The sequence below is a fragment of the Equus caballus genome, chromosome 27, assembly GCF_041296265.1.
Source record: "Equus caballus isolate H_3958 breed thoroughbred chromosome 27, TB-T2T, whole genome shotgun sequence".
Classification (NCBI taxonomy): domain Eukaryota; kingdom Metazoa; phylum Chordata; class Mammalia; order Perissodactyla; family Equidae; genus Equus; species Equus caballus.
The window spans coordinates 30253889-30277305 of NC_091710.1; positions in this window are offsets into that span (position 1 = coordinate 30253889).

Below are 23417 nucleotides of genomic sequence, written 5' to 3' on the forward strand. Positions count from 1 at the left end.
TTAAAAGTTGCTAAGAGAGTGGATCCTAAATGTTCTCATGATAAAAAAAGAAATGGGAATTACCTGACATGATGCAGGTGTTAGCTAATCCTATGGTGTAAACATTTTGCAACACATAGGTGTGTAAAATCAACACATTGTACAACTTAAACTTACACAATGTTATATGACAATTACATCGCAATAAAGCTGGGTGGGGGGAAGAGTTTTGCAAGTGTATCTATGAGGGAGACTGGTTTGCAGTTTTCTTTCATTATAGTGTTTTGTTTGGTTTTGGTGTCAAGGTAATGATGGACTCACAAAATTAGTTGGGAAGTATTCCCTCCTTCTCCAACTTATAGAAGAGATTGTGTAAAATTTGTTTTATTCCTTCTTTCCATGTTTGGTCAAATTCACCAGCAAAACCATCTGGGCCTAGAAATCTTCCTTTCTGTAAGATTTTTAAGCTATGAATTCAATTCCTTTAATAGTTATAGAATTAATCAAGTTATCTATTTTATCTAGGTGAGTTTTGGTAGTTTGTGGTTTTAATTGGGCCATTTCATCCCAAGTTGTCAATTTCATGTTCATAGAATTGTTCATAGTATAACCTTATTACCCTTTTAATACTATGGGGTCTGTGATAACCCCCTCTTCCATTCCTGATATTGTAATTTGTGTTTTCTATCTTTTTTCCTGCCAGTCTTGTGAGAGGTTTATCAATTTTATTGATCTCTTCACAGAACGAGCTTTTGGATTCATTGGTTTCTCTCTACTGATTTCAATTTTATTGATTTCTGCTCTTATTTTTTCTTCTGATTGCCTTGCTGTTTTTTTCCTCTTCTTTTTCTAAGTTCCTTAGGTGGACTCTTAGATTATTAATTTGAGAACTTCCCTCGTAAAATAAGCATTTGATGTTACAAATTTTCATCTAAGCACTGCTTTGCTGGCATCTCGCAAATTTCATATGATGTATTTTCATTTTCAGTAAAAAATAATTTATTATTTTCCTTGAGAATTCTTCTTTGACTATGAGTATTTAGAATTTGGTTGTTGAATTTCCAAGTGTTTGGAAATTTTTTCCTAGGTATCACCGATTTCCAATTTAACTCCATTGTGCATAGAGAACATATTTTTTGGGATGTCATTTCTATTAAACTTGTTAAAAATTTGTTTTGTGACACAGAATGAAGTCTGCTTGGTGAATGTCTCAGGTGCACTTGAAAAGAATATCTGTTCTCTTGTTTGGGGGTGGAGTATTCAACAAACATTAACTACATCCATTTGGTTAATAGTGGTTTTATTTTTCTAGCTCTTTTGCCTATTACCAGCTTTTCTTGTCTATTATTTCTATCAGTTTTTGAGAGAGCATTGTTGAAGCCTCCAAATATAATAGTGAATATAACTGTTTCTACTTTCAGCTATGTCAGTGTTTACTTCATATATTTTGAAGTTCTGTTGTTTGGTACACACTCACTTAAGATCATTATGTCATCTTGGTAAAGTGTTCCTTTTATCAATATTTAATTCCCTCTTTATCCCTGGTCATTTTCTTTGCTCTGAAGTCTACTTTGTCTAATATTAATATAGAAACTCAACTTTTTTTTTTTAATGTTTGCATGGTCTTTCCCCATCTTTTTACTTTTAACATAGCTATTTCATTATTTCAAAGTGAGGTTATTGTATACAGCATATTGTTCCATCATATATTTTTCTTTATCCACTCTAACAATTGATGTCCTTTAATTGATGTTTTAGATCATTTACATTTAATGTAATATTGATACATATGGATTTAAGTCTACCATTTTATTATTTTTTTCCTGTTGATTCTTTCTGATTTTTGTTCCTCTATTTTAACTTTCCTGCCTTATTTTGTGTTATTGGATCTTCTTTTGGTATTCCCTATAAATTTATATATTGTGTTTTTGACTATATCTCTTTTTGTATGTATAAAATTTATCTGGTAGTTGCTCCAGAAATTACAATATGCATACTTAACTTTCATACTCTATTTAGAATCCATATTTTACACCTTCAAGTGGGATTTAGAAACCATATCTACTACCATATATGTTCCTTTCCCATTCCCCTCTATGTTATAGTAGACATATGAATTACATCTACATATAAGGAAAACTGCATCAGACAATGACATTTTTTGCTTTCAACTATCAAATCTGTTTTAAAGAATTCAAGAGAAGAATAATATTTATTGTATTTACCCAGATGGTTGCCATTTCTGTTGTTCTTCCAAGTTTCCTTCTGTACAAAGGAACTTGCTCTTCTGTTTATCTCCTTATGTACAAAGAACTTTTTCCAGCAATTTTTTAGAAGATATTTGTTTTCTTTTTTATCTGAGAATGTCTTTATTTTACTTTCATTCCTGAAGGATGTTTTAGTTGACTACAGAATTCTTGCTTGGCAGTACTTGTCTTCCAGTGCTTTAAAAAGATTGGTCCACTTCCTTTTGGCCTCTGTGGAATCTGATAAGACATTCACAGTTCTTTGAATAGTTTTTCCTCCTTAAATGATGTATCATTTTTCTCAGGCTCCTGTCAAGACTTTTCGTTGTCTTTATTTCTCAGAAGTTTGCTTGTGCTGTCTCTGGGAATGGATTCTTTGTGTTTATCCTGTTTTGGGTTAGCTGAGCGTCTTAAATCTGTAGGTTTATGTGATTTTCCAAATTTGGGAAGTTTTCAGCCATTATCTCTGTAAACAAAAGGATGTTATAGACTTAAGGTTGTATACATGTGTGTGGATATGTGCATACACATACACACACTGCACTCTTTCTACTCTCCTAGGATTCCAAGGATATAGACTTGAGACCTTTTTTATTGTCCTACAGGTTCCTGAGGCTATGTTTACTTTTTAAAAAATAATATTTTTTCTGAGTCATTCATATTGAATAGCTTCTATTGATCTATTTTCAAGATCACTGATTCCTCTGTCACTTTTATTCTCCTCTGGAACTCCTCTAGTGAGTTTTTCAAAAAAATTCAGTTATTGTATTTTAGTTCAAAAATTATTATACAATTTCATTATATCTTATTTCTGTCTTGAAACTTTCTTTCTTTCTATTTATTTCAAGAGTGTTTACTTTTACTAATTGGAACATTTTCATATTAGCTGCTTTTAAGTCAATCAAGTAAATCCAACATCCATCATCTCAGTGTTAATGTTATGTTATTTCAAATGTTATTAACATATTTATCATATGTTAATGCATGCTGCCATTTCACACACAAGTGAAAATTTTCTAAATTCTTCATATGCTGAGAAATTAGGATTGTGTCAGAGACATTTTGAATATTATGTTATGAGACTCTAAGTCTTGTTTTAATTCTCTGAAGAATGTTAACTTTTTTTAAATCAGGTAATTAAATTTTTTTTAATAAGGTAATTGACCTAGGAGGATTCAGTCCACAAGTTTTGACTAGCTTTCTGGGTTTTTTTGATTGTTTTAATGTCAGTTCCATTTTCAAAGCCTTTTTAGTGCTATTCAGATATGTTGTATGTTGTGCCACTCAATGGCCAGTCTGAAACTTGCAGGATGCTATAGCCCTTAGTTCATTTCTCAAAGTCTTTGGAATTCTTGTACCAGATATATCCAAATACAGTTCAGGGGTGAGCTGAGACATTTATAAAAATAAAAAAATCTTTATGAGGTCAGTTTCCTGAGGTCTTCCTTGTCTGCAGTTTCCCTAATACTTTCTGGTTACCTGAGGCTCCTCGTTTTAGTTCTCTAGCTAGAAAGCTGTGGTTTTATTAATTTCTCTCTGTTATATATACTCCTGTGACTCTACCCATATTAGAGGACAACCAGGAGGACACAGAGAGAAAAAAAAAAAAAAAACCTTTTTGCTCCAGCCTCCTGGGATCAAGCTTCTCTTTCTAAGATTTTTAGGCACCCGTAGGATGCCCACTGCCACCACTGTCACTACCAGGAGACTCCTCTCCTACTCCTTGAGCTACAACTGGACGTCTTTGCCTGGAGCCCTTTCTGTCTACGTTGATGTCCACTTCTGAGTTTCCCTAAGTCGAACGTGGGTGCTACCAGAGAAAACATATGATAAACTCACCACTAGTTTCACAGTATTTTCGTTTCTGGTCTTTCCCAATCTGTCTGATACTATTTACTTTTCAGAGTCCTTAAAACTATAATCCATGCATTTGATCCCAGTTTGATAGTTACATTCAGTGGGAGAGACAGGGTTCAGTCTGTTTACTCCATCTCCCCCAAACTGGAATCTCGCTAAAGAGTTTTGAGTAGAGAAATACCATAATAAAAACTGATCTAGAATGCTAAATTTTGCTGTGTATGAGTTGTCTTTGTGGAGAAAGAGACTGAAGAGAGACAAACTATCCAAACCTTGCTTTTAGTCTTTAGTTTTCACCTTCAGCCACAGCAAGCTTTTACTTCTCCTTTTTCTACAAAAATAATTACAAATTAGGTAACTAGTTTCTAAATAACTGAGTTATCTGTATTATAAAATGATTTCTTAGCATTGGGAAGTTAATTTAGGATCATACACATTGTCAGATAATAACAATTTCTCAACAGTACCATTCACGTGGGTACCAAAATAATACATGAGAGCAGCAGTGATAATGGAATTCAATTTTTAAAGTTCCTGTCTTTAGTGAGGGAAAAAAAGTCCTCTGCATTCATCCTCTATGACTGAATTATTTTACAAATAAAGCCCAGCGGTACCAACACACTTTCACCGCTCAAATAATCCACCTCTAAATAGTGTTTTGAATTCCATGAAACAAAAGTAACTTTTCATTTAGATTAACTTATTCCTTGAGCAGACATTTATGAGAATTTAAATTAAAACATCTATAGATAAATAGCTACTCGCTAACAAACTAAGGATTTATAGCTTCTAAGGTCATTTGTAAATTTCTTGGGCTAGTAGTTAAAACTTATTAGCATTGTGAGAATAACGATGGAGATATTTTAAAAACTGTTTTCCTCCAAAACAGAACTACTCAGTTGTGAACTCTATGAGGGCGAGGACCAGGTGCTAGGCACCGGGACAAAGTACTATCTAGGATGAATTGTTTTCTACCCTTGCTGAGTTCTTGGTGCCCAGACCAGAGTGCTCAATAATGCTTGCTAAATTCAATTAATTTCTAAAAAGTTTGTTTAATTTCTGAATGAGCTCTCATATTGAGCACATCTACTAGCATAGTCTCCCCTTCCCACATGACATTACAAACCCTGGCAATAGTAGAAACCATTCATGTTTACTACTAGAACTGTGCTTAAAAACAAAACCTCTTTTTCCATTTTCTCCCATTCATTGATAGTTCTTGTGTGCTAAAGCATCTGAGAGATTAAGCAAAGATACCCAGTGATTTTTCTATTGCCTCCTTCTCTACTGTCCTCATGCAAACATATGAAATAGAACAAAATCTAATGACTTAGGCTATTTGAAACCAACACTAGAATGACAATCATAGGCTAAGATATGCAAAAAGAGGAAAAGACTAAACATCTGCTGAATGAATACTATATGCCAATAAATATACTAGTTGTTTTATGTACAGTATATGATTTACTCCTCACAGTAAGCCTATGGGTTATTATTAACATGACTCTACAAATAAGGATACTGAGACTTAGATAAGATAACAGCTAGTAAGTTAAGCCCTAAAACATGAATGGGAAATTAAATGAAAAAGCTAATTGTTCACCTTTGGATTTTATAGACATAATATTAATACAAACCCCAAATAAATATCCTACAACTTGGTGATGCTTTGCGAATATTACTATACAATTCCAGCTCAGTTTCTTGGTCAGTGGTCAACATAATGACACATTTCTAGACATGATTTCTCCTTAAACTTTTTCTGAGAGGCCTCATTTTTGTGATACTGCCCAGAACAAGAGAAATACCGACTTGAGGAGAAGCTTCCAGGGACGGTATTCCTGTTGCACGCAAGCAAAATGAATTTGAACAACAGGTGGGGCTAGTTTCCTTTACAACAGACCTTGGCAGGATCCGAATTCTCTCTGCAGTCCTGACCGCTCAGAGGAGCACCAAGTCCTCTCACAGCCTTCATCTGGGTAACAGCAAGACACATTCCCAAGTTTCACATCCTTCCAAAATCTGTATTGAACTCAAATTTCAAAACGTGGGGTCATCTTTTTTAAAATAGGCAAATATGCAGGAATAATTCATGGTAAACATAAACACTTACTGAATACTCCCTATTCCTGCCCATGAAAAAAAAACAGAATAATAATCAAACAAACAAAAACTGTCATCACCATGGTATAAGTTCTTGTCACTCATCTGCTCAATTCTGCCTCTAGCAGTGTTGCAGTATAAACTCAGACCTACGTTGTTCCTTTAAATATTAAGAAGGTTGAAGCCCTTTGTAAAGAAAGCTCCAAAAAACAGATAACAGAGACTGCCACTCCATCCTTAGACATATGGCTGCAAAAGCAGAAAGGGGAAAATCAGCAGCGTGTGAAGGACAGCTGCTTGGAGGGAAGGGCAGACAGCACTCCTCATGTGCAGCGGGCTTCTGGGACCAAACAACATGGTTCAGAATCTGGACTGACTGCGGAGTTGCTGTCTTTATCATCCCAGGGAGGTTTTAGCTATATGGCTTCAAAAATGAAAGAATTGGGAAAGACCACCTGCTCTCTGGTAGAAGGAGAGGGGCCTGAGGTCTGGGGGTGGCCCAAGTACAGAGGTTGCTATCCCTGGAAACAGAGCTTGGGTGACTGAAAGAAAGATGTGATGGCAGAGAGCTTCCAACAATGGGATGCCAGCACCAGGAGCTGGTACCGTCCCCCAGGCCCAACGGGATCACAGCACTGTCTCTCTGAAGAGATGGCTGCCATCAGGGAAGGGCTTGGCAGCCTGGAGAGTTTTCACTGTAGCTTTAGGGTAGGCCGTGATCCTGGTAGAGAAGAGATGCAGAAACACAGAATAACTGATCCTATCAGACTGGTTGACCTGGGGAAACGGGCTGGCTGTTTAATTTTGTTTCAGGGGCTTGTATTTTATTTAAAAATAATACACTGACTGGAAGTTTCCTCTTAAAAGGAGAGCTATTCCCAGCATTTGGTTTGGTTCCTCTCCCTCCTGACAGCTCTAATCTTAAATGATGCTAAAGTATGACAGAGGCACCCTGGGGCTTCATCCTTTACTACCACCAGCGCTCATTTGCTTGATCCATAGACTTAGTGGAGGGGATCAATCAGAGGCAAAGAGGCAAGAGTAATTCTACATATTATCATCCCAAACTGGACCTTAGAGAGATGTTTTTTCTCACTCTATCTATGGGATATCCCGTAATAGGTTTTTAAAAGTCATCCTCAATGGTAAATGACTATTTTATGTGAAAGAGGCTAAAGAAGGGGATAGAGCTAAAAAGCTGAAGAAGTTACTAAAAAACAAGATAATTCATGCTTTTGAAGCAGGGGCAATACCAGGTGGACGTTAGCATCAATGTCTGGCCAAGATCTGCTCTTTGTCTTTAGGTTCATTCTTAGCCTATAGACAGTAGAATAGCCAAATTCTTATATTGATGTCATTTCTGACATTCCCAAACTTAAGTGTGAACAGTTACCATATAATTACACAGGTCATCATCCTATCAAATCAATAGCACAACTTTAATGATACAAACAAGGCTGCCAATAAGATGTACCGCCACTTTCTGTGAGTGCTCACTTTCACATATAGTATTACAAATCTGAGTGAAAATCTTCTTCCACGCCTTATATGTTGAAATTTATCAACAAGTTGAAATATAGATATATATTTATTATTTGAATCATAAAATGTTACAATAATTAATGATTATTGCAAATGCTGTTAAATTTAGGTACAAAACAATTATTAAGAACTTTCAATATAAACAAGTAGGAAAATAGATTAACAGCTAAGGTGAATATAAGGAGAGTGCGTTATGCAGATAACTTTAGGAGAAACATTTACAGCTAGAGACAACAGATGTTCATGAAATTTCAAAACAATAATATAAAGCTGAATAATAGATATTAGAAAATATGGTAATTTTAAAATTTGTGGAATTTTTTTTCACTAACTAGCATTCATAATTTTAAATATAATTACCCTTGAGAATTGAATTCAATTATTAGGTATTTAATACCATTTAGGTCATGAGGCTTTCAAAAAAAAGTCCTGCTTAGGAATCCTTCACATCTGTGAGAATAAGTCACCAATGGTAGAATGCTAACTTTGCAAATCAAAATTTCATTAGTAGAAAAAACTAAAATTATGCATAACATCTAAATCATCTTTGATCCAGACATAATAAAGGAGATGAAAAGTACAAGGAAAAATATGTTAGAGAAAAATGATGGTACCCAAAGAATATTTTGTTTCCTTTAATCAAATTTGAAAACAACAGACTTTGATAGAACAATTTAGAAGACACGTCCCTAAAATGTCATGTCTATGGAGGGGAAAATTACAACCAAAATGTTACTAAAATGACTTTTGTTATAGACGGACGTTATTTTCAGGAGTTGATGATATTCCTAAATTATTCCTTAATTATGAATCCTGATACAAAGTTCTTTCTGTTCCAATAAAACATGTTTACTGAAAAACTATTTTTCCTCATTATATTGAGTCATGAATAGAAAGGTTAGTGACATTATTAAATATACCAATGTAAAGTGAGGATCTACTTAATATCTAAAAATATACAGTGTTCCTCTTTCTTCTGCAGAAAGAATCTAGCAACTTGTAGTGTTGAAAAAAATACTAGTTTTGTACTAGAATGTCAAACTTTTGAAATTTAACAAATAAAATTATTAATTAAAAACTGTAGTTATTGATTTTAAGATAAAATTTTAGCTATTACTGTTATCCAAAAAATTCAACTTCCCCAATCCAATACTGATTTTAACACTCAGCCATTTAACATTCAGTTATTCAGCACACCACTAGAAACTGATCTGAATGTTAATTTCAAATAAAAATAAAAGAATGAAAAACCCTGAAGTCACCTTAGAAAATCTATAGGCAAATTTCTTATCATACAGATGAGAAAACTAAGTCTAAATCAAATACTAAATGGCAGAGCTGATATCTTCATTCAGTTCTTTAAAGTTCCTGCCCTGTCATTTTAACATTATAATCAGGAAATTATTTGAAAAATTCTTTTAAATGTTTTTCCATTGAACCATAAAGTATACATACCAAAAAAAAATTAATTCTGAGATTTAGTGTCCTGATCCCTTTTGTGTTTGCTCATTAGAAAAAGGAAATCACATTCACCAATAGTCCCGCCAATTCATATAGACAAGACACAGGTCATCTGTACAATTTTCCTTCCCCAACCATGAGAGCTTTGTTCTTAAAAATTTTAGTGAAAATTAATGAATTAGAAACATCAAAATAGTAGTGAAAAAATCTGATTATTAAAAGAAACAAACTACGAATGCTAGTTCATTAAGAGCCACTATTTAGAAGCCATTGTTTCCTAAAAGGCATGGCAAAAACATTGAGGGAGAAGTGAAACTTTATGCAAACAAGGGAAAAATTCCTTTGTTAAAGCACTGTAATTTGGGTATTATCTATTATCACAGCTTTGCCTACCCTACCCTGACTCTTTGAAAAGTGAAAATTCAAGGCTACATACTGAATTTGAGAAATTATTCACTACCTTAGCATATTTTCCCAGCAGAATGGACTAAAACCCTTCTCCCAATGCATCACAAATTATCATAAGAGACATAAAAATGACTACAGAGTATCTCAAATGAGCTCGCCCCTTCTCTGCCCAGCTTTCCTTGGATTACAGAAAAATAGCCCATCGAAGAAAATTCAGTTCTCAAACTGTATATTGAATGAAGAAAACAAAAAGAATAGTGGGAAGAGAGTCAAGAGGTCACCCAAAGTATATCAGAGTTAACATGATGCCTTGACAGAGACACTCACGAATGAGCAAGAAGAAAAGAAACGCCATGTCAACTACACAAACCTACTGGAGTGGAGGAGGAAGGGAGGGACCGTAGGAAGGAGGGAAAGAGAGAGGGAAATAGTGTACAAAAAACACAGATTTAGCAAATAAAAATATGAAAATATGGGACACCCAGTTAAATTTTAATTTCACATAAACAACAAATAGCTTTTGGTATAAAAAGGTCCTCAATATTGCATGAGACATATTTATACTAAAATGAAATATTCATTGTTTATCTCAAACACAAATTTTAACAGGCATCTTTTATCTGACAGCCATACTCAAAACTGCCTCTTCCAATAGAATTTAATAAGAGAATATGAGTTCATTAAAACAAGAATTCAAGACAAAATGATAGAATGACTGAATGAGATAATTAAGGAGACAACCGACTTAAGGGATAAAAAAGAACCAAAACAATAGCCTTATGAAACTGAAAAAAAATTAGGAAAAGAACAGACGCAATTGAAAATAAACTGTTGACACAGAGGAATGGCTTATGATAATTAAAGTAAAGGAAGATGAAAGATAAAGAGATTAAAGCAATCGGAGAAAAGCTAACAGATAAAGGCTTTAGACAAAGAAATCCAACATGAAGCTAACAGGTATCCCTGAAATAGAGAATTTAACAAATAAAAAAGAATATCTATTCAAAGATATAACCCAAGAAAACTCCCTGCAACAACAACAGCAAAAATAGCAAACTAAATATCTAGATTGAGCGGGCACTGTTTCTAGAAAATCTGGTACAAAAAACTCAGACACACAACTTCCAAGGCCTGATCAAGTTAAGCTATCATATTTTAAGTACGACGTATTTTTAGACAACCTGCCACTAAAAAGCCAATCACTTATAAGGTAGAAACATTAGTTTTACTTCAGACTTGTCTCCTGCAAAATTGAATACAAGGAGAAAATGGAAAATTTTCCACAAATTAAATGGAAGAAAATGTAAAGGAAAAATATCATATGACCCTAAAGTGTGATACAAGTAAAAAAGCAACAGGTAGATATTGTCAAACATGAAAACAATTCATAGATAACAGCCCCCATGAACCCTTCTTATAGGGAAAAAAAGTAAACAAAAAACTTCTTGATCATTAAATTCAGCCAAAGAAATGAATTCAATTAAAAATTCAGGAATGGAGAGTAGCCAAGGACTGAAAGGTCGAGGGCATTGAATCGACTTGAATTTATTACTGATAGTAGACAACTGGAAAATCTGGCCACAGAAGAGAATGTGTATGCTCTAAACTTGGTAAATGTAAAAACTAACAAAACAACTAATAAAAACCGGGAGGAGTGGAGAATTGCAATGAAAGGAAGTATGAGTGGCAGTAGCTTTACTTTCATAATAAGGAGTCAAATGAGCTTGGTAGATTTAAAAAGTAAACAAAGAGAAAAGGCTAAAGAAAATAAACCCACTTCAATGTTTTCCATTGAGCTAATTTTCTTTTTTATTTTTGATGATGATTAGCTCTGAGCTAACATCTGCTGCCAATCCTCCTCTTTTTGCTGAGGAAGACTGGCCCTGAGCTAACATCTGTGCCCATCTTCCTCTATTTTATATGTGGGACACCTGCCACAGCATGGCTTGATAAGCAGTGCTCAGGTCTGCACCTGGGATCCAAACTGGCAAACCCCAGGCCACTGAAGCGGAACGTGCAAACTTAACCCCTGCGCCACCAGGATGGCCCCTCATTAAGTTAATTTTGTTTGAACCTTAGATGGATCTTTTAGGAAAAGATATCCCTTGAGGTGAAAATAAAACATGTATTTGAGGTTAACAGTTCTCTCTAAAAGTAAAATTTTGTCTTTATTCTTCAGTTAAATCAAAATATTAACTATACTATATCAGTGTAAAAAATGAGACCTGTCTGACTACATCTATCTCCACCTGTATATCCATCTCCCCATCTACCCATCCATCCATCCATCCCTCCATCCATCCATCCATCCCTCCATCCAATCATCTATCCATCTTTCCATCCTTTTACCTATAGATATACATAGACACTTGTCACAGAATTTTATGCTTCTACTGTTAATTGTGAGTCTTTCTATGTGGTTTGATTCGAGGCATTTTTTTTTTACTAGTTTAATACGTAGTTTAAATTGTTTTTAGCAAAACAATTTAGTGAGTCTTCTAAAGGAAATAAAGAAGAAAAATGTGCAAGAAAATACGCCAAGATGTTAAATAAGGTTGTTCTGAGAAGTAAGAATATGGATTATTATTTTAATCTATGCATATTTCAGCATTGTTAACATTAAAAAAATAAAATCTTCCCTCAAACTCACCAGAGAAATATAAAATGTAAAAGTTACAGATCTCTTCTCTCCTAGTCCAACAGCCTATCCCCATTCTCCAGAAGGAACTACTGTTAATTGCGTACTCTTCTTTCTAGAAATCTATGTATGGGTACACATATACATTGCTATAGATATATCTATACCTGTTTTTTATACAAGCTGGATCAAACAATTCTCAAATAATCTCTAAACAAGTTTAAAACATTATATGAGAGTTGGCCCCATGGCATAGTGGTTAGGTTTGGCACACTCCACTTCGGTGGCCCAGGTTCGCAGGTTCCGATCCCAGGCGCAGACCTACACCACTTCTCAGCTGAGCTGTGGTAGCGACCCACATATAAAGCAGAGGAAGATTGGCACAGATGTTAGCTCAGGGCTAATCTTCCTCAAGTAAAAAAAGGGGAATATTGGCAACGGATATTAGCTCAGGGCAAACCTTCCTCAGGGGAAAAAAAAATATATGAACTGAATTGATCTGTTTACTATTCCTTATTTTCTCTACACTTTGGGGATCATTTTCACTCGCAGTCTCAATGAGATGCTGAAAAATGTGTTTTGCTTTGTAGCAGATAATATGCATATTAAAGAACATTTTACTTCTAGTCTTTTTGTGACTGGCTCTCCATTCAGATTTCCAGTTCCTTCCTGATTTCATGATTCTGATTGTTGATTCCGGTCCCCTGGGTCCCTCAGGAGTCTCAGAGATGCCAATTAACTATGGTGCTTGGTAAGGATGGAAAATCAAGCTTGAGGTATTCTTAACCTAATAAATTTCCATTGGCTCCCAAGGCATTTCCCAATCCTCTTCCCAGATACACAGGGTATTGTGTAACATTAGTTCCACTCGCCATAACTTCCTGCCAGAGCACATTACGACGCAGCAGAATACTGTAGTCTTGCTTCATTCCTTGACCCTTCCCTACCGATTACATACTACATGTTCTCCCTCCTTGCCTACCACTCGAAACTTAGAAATGCAGTTCCAAGGCTTGGACTCATTTTCCTCTTTCTTTCTTTCTTTCTTTTTTTTTAAAAAAAGATTGGCACCTGAGCTAACAACTGTTGCCAATCTTCATTTTTTTCCCCTTTATTCTTCTCCCCAAATCCCCCCAGTACACAGTTGTATATTCTACTTGTGAGTGCCTCTGGTTGTGGAATGTGGGACACCACCTCAGCATGGCCTGATGAGCAGTGCCATGTCCACACTCAAGATGGGAACCGGCAAAACCCGGGGCCGCCGAAGCGGAGCATGTGAACTTGACCACTAGGCCACGGGGCCCGTCCCTTCCTCTGTTTTCTTGAACTCAAAGTTTCACTTTGGAACCTTCCATCTACTCCCTTTAATATAACAGCAAGGCTCTTACAGTTTTGAGGGAGAAAAAGTGTGTGGCTATAGCTCTCTCTATTCAAGAAGTTGGTATAAAAGAAGTTTTCAATTAGGATGAAATTACTATATTAGGCAAGATCACAGAATGCAACAGAAACTGCCTGATGTGTGTGCTCAGAGATCACAGTTTGGGCTGGGCAGCAAAGCAGAGCATCAGCCCCAAAGATGACCCAAAAGGCCTATCGATGGGAGGTGGCATCCAGGGCACCCTGTTGGCTACCCAATGATGAGCAGGGCCCTGTTCCGCCTCTTGCTAGGAGTTATATCTATGTCTTGGGATACAGACACAACCAGCAGTATTCCGACCCAAGGAGGGGTAAAGGTTAATGTCAAATCAGTGGTGGCTGCAAGGTCACTGCTCCCAGCTTGCGTTCTTCTAGAGAAAGGCTAAGATCAATGTGCTGCTGCACTCTTCAGCCAGTTTCTGATTTGACCCTAATTAAAATGAAGCCTGAGAATCCTGCCTCGAGCCTTTTTCTTGTTCCAGGGAAGTCTGAGTGTTCGCTTCTCAATTCAAGGCATTGTCCCCTGGTGCCTTTGGAAACGCAGGACCAGTTGGTCTCTGTCTGGGTCAAGGCACAGCTTCCCCTCTCCTCAACCTTTCCTCTAAGAATCTGGAAGAACTGGAGCTGCTCCCAATTTGCTCTCCCAGCAGCTGGTCACCAGTGGGTGCGCCTCAGCAATTAAAATGCCAAGACCAGTTTCTGGAGAAAAGCTGATGACACTGTGTCCTGCAGCTGCACGCAGAACAGATGAAGTGCCAGCGAAGGCTGAGCCTTCAGTCCATCATACTCACTTGCAGCTGTTACTGAATTTGCTCGCTTCCTTTCCTGCAAATTCCAGGGTTTTTCTTTGCTGTGCTATAAATCAAGTTTCATTTCAATTTTGTGAAAATTGCACTTTTGATATTTTAAGGAAAAACTAGGGAACACTATGCTTTATAATATCCCTCTATTATTTTCCCTCAGCCATTTCTTTAACTGTGAGGCCAGGAAGACAGAGCAATGTGGTTCAAAAGGAATTTGAAGGGAAATATGAGATAGTAGGTGTAAAATTTAATTACATAGCCAGAATCAGTTAAAATGTTCCAAATGGAAGTTCTAGAGATTCCCTGAGATATAGCAGTAAGTATAGAAATGACTTGATGTACTTGACTATAAATGAATTTTCAACATTGAAAATATGCACATAAATATACACATATGCATGTCTCAATATTGTAAAAGGTATCAAGTACAAATGTAATGAGATAATCTATAAGGTTGTACTGAAATGAATTTTGAAAGCTATGCTCCCATGCACATTAAACTGAGTTTGTTAAATCCCCTCATTGTTGAGGTACAGTGATAACATTTAGCATAGACTCTGCCGTTCAATGGCTAAGTGAATTAAAACAAAATATTCAAATACTGAGATAGCGTGGACTCATTCATCTCATCCATGAAACGATTGCACCAGGCACAGTGATAAATATATATGCAATTATAAGGTCTTGAGCTACAATTATTTTTTTTATCTAAGTACTGACATTACACAAGTCCAGGTGATTGTATATGTCATACCAAATAAAGTGGTAGTCACGTAATGTACCAATAAAATCTTAGATAAACAAATACTGTCCTATTTACTCTGAATAGTTTCTTCTCCCCTGCTGTCAATAAATGGCATTAGTTTTTAGAATAAATTTCATGTCTTGTAATTTGAATATGCTTTAGACTCTGGAGCTCTCTGATATTAGGTTTACCTTTAAATGTCAAAATTTCAGCATTATAAGTGTATCTGTATATGCATCTCTTGTTAAATAAATCATCCGATTTTAAGCTTGGCACAAAGGGAGAAGTAAAGGCCCTGTTAACATGACTGACAGGCTGGCCGGAAGCAGTACTGTCTATGTACTACAGATTGTGATTAATGAAAGCTTTTGAATGAATTATATGAAGAGTTAGAAGATTCGGGACACACCCATATTCTACTTCCAACTTAGTGACTCAAGTCAAAACCCTCTCCTCCTAATTTCTCCCTCTGAAATTCATAGGGATAACTTTACCTTTTTCACAGAAGATTTTAAGCCCATGAATAACATCCATTAGATTAAATATCCTTTAGCATGTATGATTAAAAGTAATGTTTATAAAGATATTGTTTAAGACCCAATATAACAACAAAAAATACACATTAGGTTTCACTTAACAATAAAAATGCTCAGACCTAAGTCTATAGTAACAGAATACCTCCAACCACTCCTGTCCCCAACATCCTCCAAATGCCATTGCTATCTAGGGAAATCAGGGAACTAGGTTAGTTTTTGGGTAAGTAAGAAGCAAAAAAGAGAGAGAGAGAGAAAAGAAGCAAAGGGAGGAGGAAAGAGGCAAGATAAAACAAAAAGTTAACATTATTCCCTCTATGTTGTACAGTTATACCAATGAATATTAATTTGTATTTTATTTTTTAATTTAGAGTAAATCCTGTAGTACATGTGGTTAGGTAAGAAGAATTTGAGATAATAAAATATAGAGATCAATAACTACACTTTTTTGATGATTCTAAAGGCTTTCAAGTGTCTTCCTATGTCTCAGAGCTATATATGTTCTCATGCCTAGTTATACATTATTGTGTGCTTGGGTAATAGAGTTTTTAATTGATATTTTTCCAGAAAAAAATCAATTTTGATTATGCTCTGGTTATTACAGCAATATTATGGTAAAATGTAGTGCTATTTAAATGGTGGTTATTACATATAATGCAATTTCAAATTTGAGAATAATAACAGGCTTCCTTTCTCTGAAGCAAGCAACAAATATTTATTAAGAGAAGGCATTATGATAGTTGCCTTAAAAGATTCAAACAAGTTTAAGACAAATTCCTACACTCTTTGAATTTATGCTGTTAATGTGGAGAAAAAAAATGTTTACATAAAAACTGCTTATAATTTAAAGCAATATATGGTACATCACAAAAAATGAAAAGGCATTAAAGTATTGTAAGAATTCATAAATTATGCCTCCCTAATAAATATTTTCTAGAGTTGGAAGTGAAATACAAAGATAGCTTGAAATATAATTATTTGCTTTCTGAACAATGGAATGCTTGTCATAAGTTATCTTTATTTGGAAATCAAGTGGAGATCAAAGAAATTCAGGTAAACTTGAAATAGGTAAATGAAAATTGTTATATTATTACAAAATGCAAAATATGTTTGACTAGAGACTTTAATAAGATGATAATATGCACTGAGTTAGCCTCCTGACATTGGAAACAAGGTAGGAATGTCCATGATCACCAATTCAGCATTTATACTGGAGGTCTTAGCCATTGCGATAAAGTAAGAAAAAGAGAGAAAATGTATAAAGATTGAAATAGAAGAAACAAAACTATCATTATTCACACATGGAATGATTATATTCATAGAAAATACAGAGAAAATTACAATAAATAAATAAACTTAGCAATGCTGAGGGTTAGGTCAATATACAGAACCTAATTGTATTTCATACAGTAGCTATAAAAATTAGAATAAAATAAAAATATAATTTAGCATAGCATCAAAAATATTAAATACCTAAGAATAAGTCTAATAAAAAATATGTAGGACCTCTATTCCCCAAATCAGAAAACATTAGTGAGAGAAATTAGCTCAATAAATGCAGATGCTATTCCATGTTCACAGATTGGAGGACATGATATATTGTTAAGATGTTGATTTATAACAAATTCATCTATTAGTTTAATGCAATACCAATCAAAACCTCAGAAGGTCTTTTTCAGGGTGAAGAGGAAATTGTCAAGCTGATTTCAAAATCTCTGTAAAAATGGAAATGATCTAGAATAGCCAAGATAAAATTGAACACATGAAAGAATGTTGCAGCTGTTTAATAATGAGTAAAAATATGAAAATAGACCAAAGGAATACAATAGAGTACAGAAAGAGACCTACAGTTATATAGTTTATGATATACTCGCAACTGTAATTCCATGGGAGAAAAGGTATTCATTTCAATAGGTGATGCTGGAGCCATTGGCTAATTGTATGTATCTGTATAAATTTTACCCCTATTTTATATCAAAATAAAAAGTAAATTTTAGGTGAATTTATGTGAAACTAAAACACAAAGCTTTTAGAAGACAAACAGGAAAATGCCATCATGATTCGAGAGTAGGTAAAGTTTTAATATACTGAGAATAGAAAGAACTAACTATACAAGAGAAAATACTAAATTGAATTCTATCAAAATTAAGAACTTCGGTTCATCAAAATGCATTATTAAGAAAGTGAATAGGCAAGCCATAGAGTAAGAGAGGAAATGTGAAATACAGGTACATGACCAAGTATTCACAACCAGAATATATAAAGAACTCTTCCAAATCACTTTAAAAAAAGACAAGTCAATTTCGAAAAGAGCAAGAAATTTGAAGAGGGTCTTCACAAAAAAGGTATTCAAATAGTAGAGACCTATGAAAATGTGCTGAACATCATTAGTTATCAAGAATATGCAAATTAAAGCAACAATTTGATATGAATTTACATCTATCAGAATGGCTAAAATTAAAATACTGACTATATTAGGTGTTGACCAGGATGTGGAGCACCTGGAACTCTCATAAATTATCTGTGCAAATAAAACCAGTTCAACCACTTGAAACAGTTTGGCAGTATCTACTAAAGCTGAATGTATGTTTATCTATAGAAATTCCACTTCTAGATATAGACTCAAGAGAAATAAATTTGCGTGTCTACCTAAAGACATATAGGGGAATGTTTACAGCAACTTTTATATAATAGTCCCAGACTGGAAGCATCCCCTATGTCCATCAACATGAGAATGATAAACAATGTGTAGTTCATTCATATAATGGAACTAACAGCGCATAAAAAGTACTGATACATGAAACAACATAGATGAAATGCAAAAGCATTATGCTTGGAAAACAAAATAAGATACAAAGAGTATCTATGTTTTTTGGATCAACTTGTTTTCGGCTCATAAACAGACAAAACTAACATAGGGTAATAGAAGATAGAATAGTGGTTACCTTTTAGAGAGGGGCTATTGTCTGCTAAAGGGCTTAAAGGAATATCTGGGGTAATGGGATTGCTCCTTATCTTCATCTGGGTGTTGGTTACACAGGTACAACCATGTAAAAACTTTCCAAGTGCTTAATATTTGTGCATTTTACTCATAGAAATGACACATAAACTAAGAAAGTTTTTATGGGCCAGCCCCATGGCCTAGTGCTTGAGTTCAGTGCACTCCACTTCAGTGGCCTGGGTTCAGTTCCCAGGCTTGGACCTAGACCACTCATCAGCAGCCATGCTGTGGCAGTGACCCACACAGAAAAATAGAGGAAGATTGGCACAGATGTTAGCTCAGGGTGAATCTTCTTCAGCCAAAAAAAAAGAAAGTTTTAAAAAGATGAGATAAAGTAGTCTAACTTTCAGTTGAACACTTGAGAAATGAATGGTTCAATTAATCCTCTGATTGAGTAAAAATTGTTTTTTATAAGTGTTCTTCTGTATCTAAAATAGTTGTATTAGATAGAACTATAGGAAGGAAGTATACAAGGGAGAAATAGGATAATTTTGGTTAAAATACTTTTTAAAAAAATTTTATTGAGGTCACATTGGTTTATAACACTAGGTAAATCTCAGGTGTACATGATTATACTTCAGCTTCTGTATAGACTGTATCATATTCACCACCAAAAGTGATGAACATCTGTCACCATATACATGTTCCCCTTTACCCCCTTTGCCCTTTCCCAGACCCCCTCCACCAATCTGTTTTCTGTATTTATGTGTTTATCTTCCACATATGAATGAAATTAAACATTATTTGTCTTTCTCTGTCTGATTTATACTGCTTAGCCTAATACACCCTCAAGATCCATCCATGTTGTGGCAAAATGACATGATTTCATCTTTTTCATGGTTGAGTAGTATTCCATTGTATATGTATACCACATCTTCTTTATCCCTTCATCCACTGATGGGTACTTAGGTTGCTTCCAAGTCTTGGCTATGTGAATAATGCTGCAATGAACATAGGGGTGCATATATCTTTTTGAATTAGAGTTTTCATGCTCTTTGGATAAATGCCCAGAAGCAGAAAAGCTAGATCATATGGTATGGCTGAAATACTTTTTAACTTCACTTAGAAAAATTGATATAATTAGAGAGTATGATTAATATAGTGTATGATTGAAGGTGTCAACTCTTAATATTATTTCTATTTGTTCTTCTAAATTGGAATCACATACACAGACACACACACAGAGACAAAACTTTCCACTTACTATTTCTGAATCTCAACTATAAAATGAAGGAAGTAGCTAGGCTCTTCCGTATACAGAGCAGCAGCTACACATAAATATGAAACTCACAAACATTCTCCTCTCTACTATGACGTTTTAACATCTTCTCAATTAAAATGTTTCTTAGAGTTTGAAATCCTACAAATAAGTGTTGGTACTTCTGGTGTCATTTCTCTTGGGAATCTTGGAGATAAACATAAATAACACACCATCATATAATTCCTGCAGTGTCACTGCACAGACTGTTAACTGTACAAGCCAGTCAGATAACAGCCTTTAATTGTGATCATTTTATTGTTAGTACCAAGTCCAGCTATCCACCTCCATCTCCCAATCACTTCCATACAATGTTCTATTTGCTATTCACAGAATCAGGACTTTAACTGGGATGGCTTTTATATGTAACATTTTTAAAAAATTAAATTGGAAGTGAAAATGACTGAGAATAAATGAGAAACTATATATTTGGTAGTATAGAGAAAGAGAAATTCTCAAAAAAAAATTTCTGTTATTTTCCTCAGAGAGCATTAACAAATGAAGGATAGAACAAAATTAATTGTGCAATATGTTTGCTATGTTTTTAGTATAACAAAGTAATTTGGGCCATCCCTTGGAATTTGCTGAAGTACAATCTGATCTGTATTACTCAAAATAGTTTGATAATTATATTGTGAATATCTTCCCTAAAATAATTTAATGACTGTTGTATATTTTTTAAAGGATTACATTATTGCCAGGAGGCAGAATCAGGAAGTTGCAGAAATGTATACATCTGCTTTTTCTAACAATCGACTTTGACAGAGAGAGTTGTCTGTACCTGAGACAGGCTGCCTCTCAAAACAGCATCTCTATCACTGGTCATCTGAATATTATGTTTATCTTATTTTCATATTTTGGATTGGGTTTTCCCAAAGAGTACAGAAGAACAGATGTTTCATTTTAGGCTGCCCTCACTCTTGTACTACAATATAAACCAGAGTTGTAGAGTTGCTATCAATGAAACATTATTTTCAATTAATTTCTTATATGTATTTTAAAATGTAATGAAAGTTCAGATTAAAATTCACTGATTTATTCAACATAACTCAGAATGATAAAAAGAAAAACAAGAGGAACCTTTTCTACTGCAGCAGCTGACTTGTCTTACCAGATTTGTTTGGGCGTTGAGTAGCGGAGAAGAGTGGCAAATACATGGAAAGTCAGCAGAGTTCAATCCATCACTTCCAAAAATGAGAAATGCTTGTTCTTTTTCTTTGGTGAGGAAGATTGGCCCTGAGCTAACATATGTGCCAGTCTTCCTCTATTTTGTATATGGGATGCCGACACAGCATGGTTTTACGACTGGTGTGCAGGTTCGCACCCAGGATCTGATCCCACGAACCCTGGACCACTGAAGTGGAACGTGCAGAATTAACCGCTATGCAACCAGGCCACTCCCCCATTCTTAACTTTTTGTTATGCTTATTTAGCTTTTTTATATTTATAAGATTTGATATAATAACTGTAAGAAATAGAGTTATATATGCACAAGTGTCAACCGCAACTTGGGAGCTGTATTACAATGTATATCATCTGTACATGAATTATGTAGCGAATTTGCTAAAGAAACATCATTGAGTGCATTATTTCCTGTGCAATTTAGTGACGGCTTTAGAATTCATGGCTAAGAATAAGTTTTGCTTCCCCCAAGGAACTGTAATGCTTCCTCCTTTGTAATAAAACTTGTGACCAACACATCACTCTTTTCACTTTGGTTTCCAGGAAGCTCTTAGACAAACTGGAAGCCCAACCACTATCAAATGGACTTTCTTTTTTTCTCCCTAACACAGCTTTTCTATTTATATTAACATATTCCATAACCTCCAAACTCTATTTATCTATTTCATCATAGTTTTACTGTATGAGAGTTTGTGTAAGCTGCCTAAAATCTTTTATGATATGAAGTGGGGAGAAATAATTAATTTGCTGACGAGAAATAGGTAAGAGGTTGTATTATTTTGCTACAGTTGCCATAACAAGTCCCAGAAATGGAGTGGCCTAAACATCAGAAATTTATTTTCTCACAGTTCTGGAAGCCAGAGGTCCAAAATCAAGGTGTTGGCAGGGTTGGTTCTTTCTGAGAGCTGTGAGGGGGAAATCTGTTCTATGCCCCTCTCCCAGCTTCTGGTGGTTTGCTGCAATCTTTGGTGCTTCTCAGCAGATGTGTCACGCTGATGTCTGCCTTCATCTCCACACGGTGTTCTTGTGTATGTGTCTATCTCTGCGTCCAAATTTCTCCTTTTCCTAAGGACACAGTCATGTTGGATTAGAGCCCACCCTATTTGCTTCATCTTAAATAGACCTTATTTCCAAATAGGGTCACATTCACACATACTGGGGATTAGGACATCACATCTTTTCAGGGTCGGGGGGGGTCACAATTGAACTTGTAACAGAAGTTACACGACTAGTGAGAGGAAAAATCAGAAAGAAATCAAGTCCATGTGACTTCAAAGCCCATGGTTTTTCTACTCTCTGAAGCAACCTTCCTGGGCCTCCTCACTCAGCTCAGCATGGCAGCTCTCCTCCTACCTCATCCCACCTAAGTACAGTTTGGCTCTTCATTAACTGTGCTTAGCTCTAGCACTCAGCTCACCAGATCAAGAAGAGGGAGAAGTGACTCCCAAGGCAGACGTGCCTGGCTCCTCTGGGATGGACTGCTTTTCCCCAGAGCTTTTGCCTGATGATTTGTAAAAGAAAAGGCTGATGTGAGGTCTGAGAGTATACTGCATTGTCTAACTTTTATTACAGCTGCTATAATAATAATCAGAGCAGGGTCATAAATTTTTCCTCCTTCAGGTTGGCTACGGGAAGACATGGCTTCCTTCTTTTATGTCTACAATGCATTGTATCTTTCTCATGAATCTCCCCCTCTATGTGGTGTTGGTGATGATGGTGGTGAATGGGGCAGCGGAGGACTCAAATTAGTTCCGTCAGGTCAATGTAGCTCAATCCAGTAATTTGAATAATCTCACATTTCCCCTCTCCCTGTGATCCCCTCCAAGACTGCATTGGGTGTATGGAGACTGCAGTGAGTTTCAAGACCTCAGAACAGTGTGGACAGACAGGATCTCTGAATCTATGGGGGATGCCAGGACCATGCCAATCTCTGGTGTGCATTGTTCCTTGCATGGGTAGCCGCCCCCCGCCCCACATCCGCCCCCGCCTCAGGGTCTGATCCTGGAGTCTGGCAACCAGTCTCCTGCAGTCTAATCAGGGCTGAGAGAGGATCCCTGGAGCCTCAGCCTTCCTTCATTTCTCACTGGCACAGCTTAGCAGTCACCACCTGCGTATCTCATTCAGGGCACACTGGAACCTTTCAGCTCCATCCATGCCATAATTACTAGCAGGCATTCTCAAGAAAGCTAAACACCATTTGCTCTGTGCCTAAGTGCACTGCATCCCCTGCTTCACTTTGATGTCC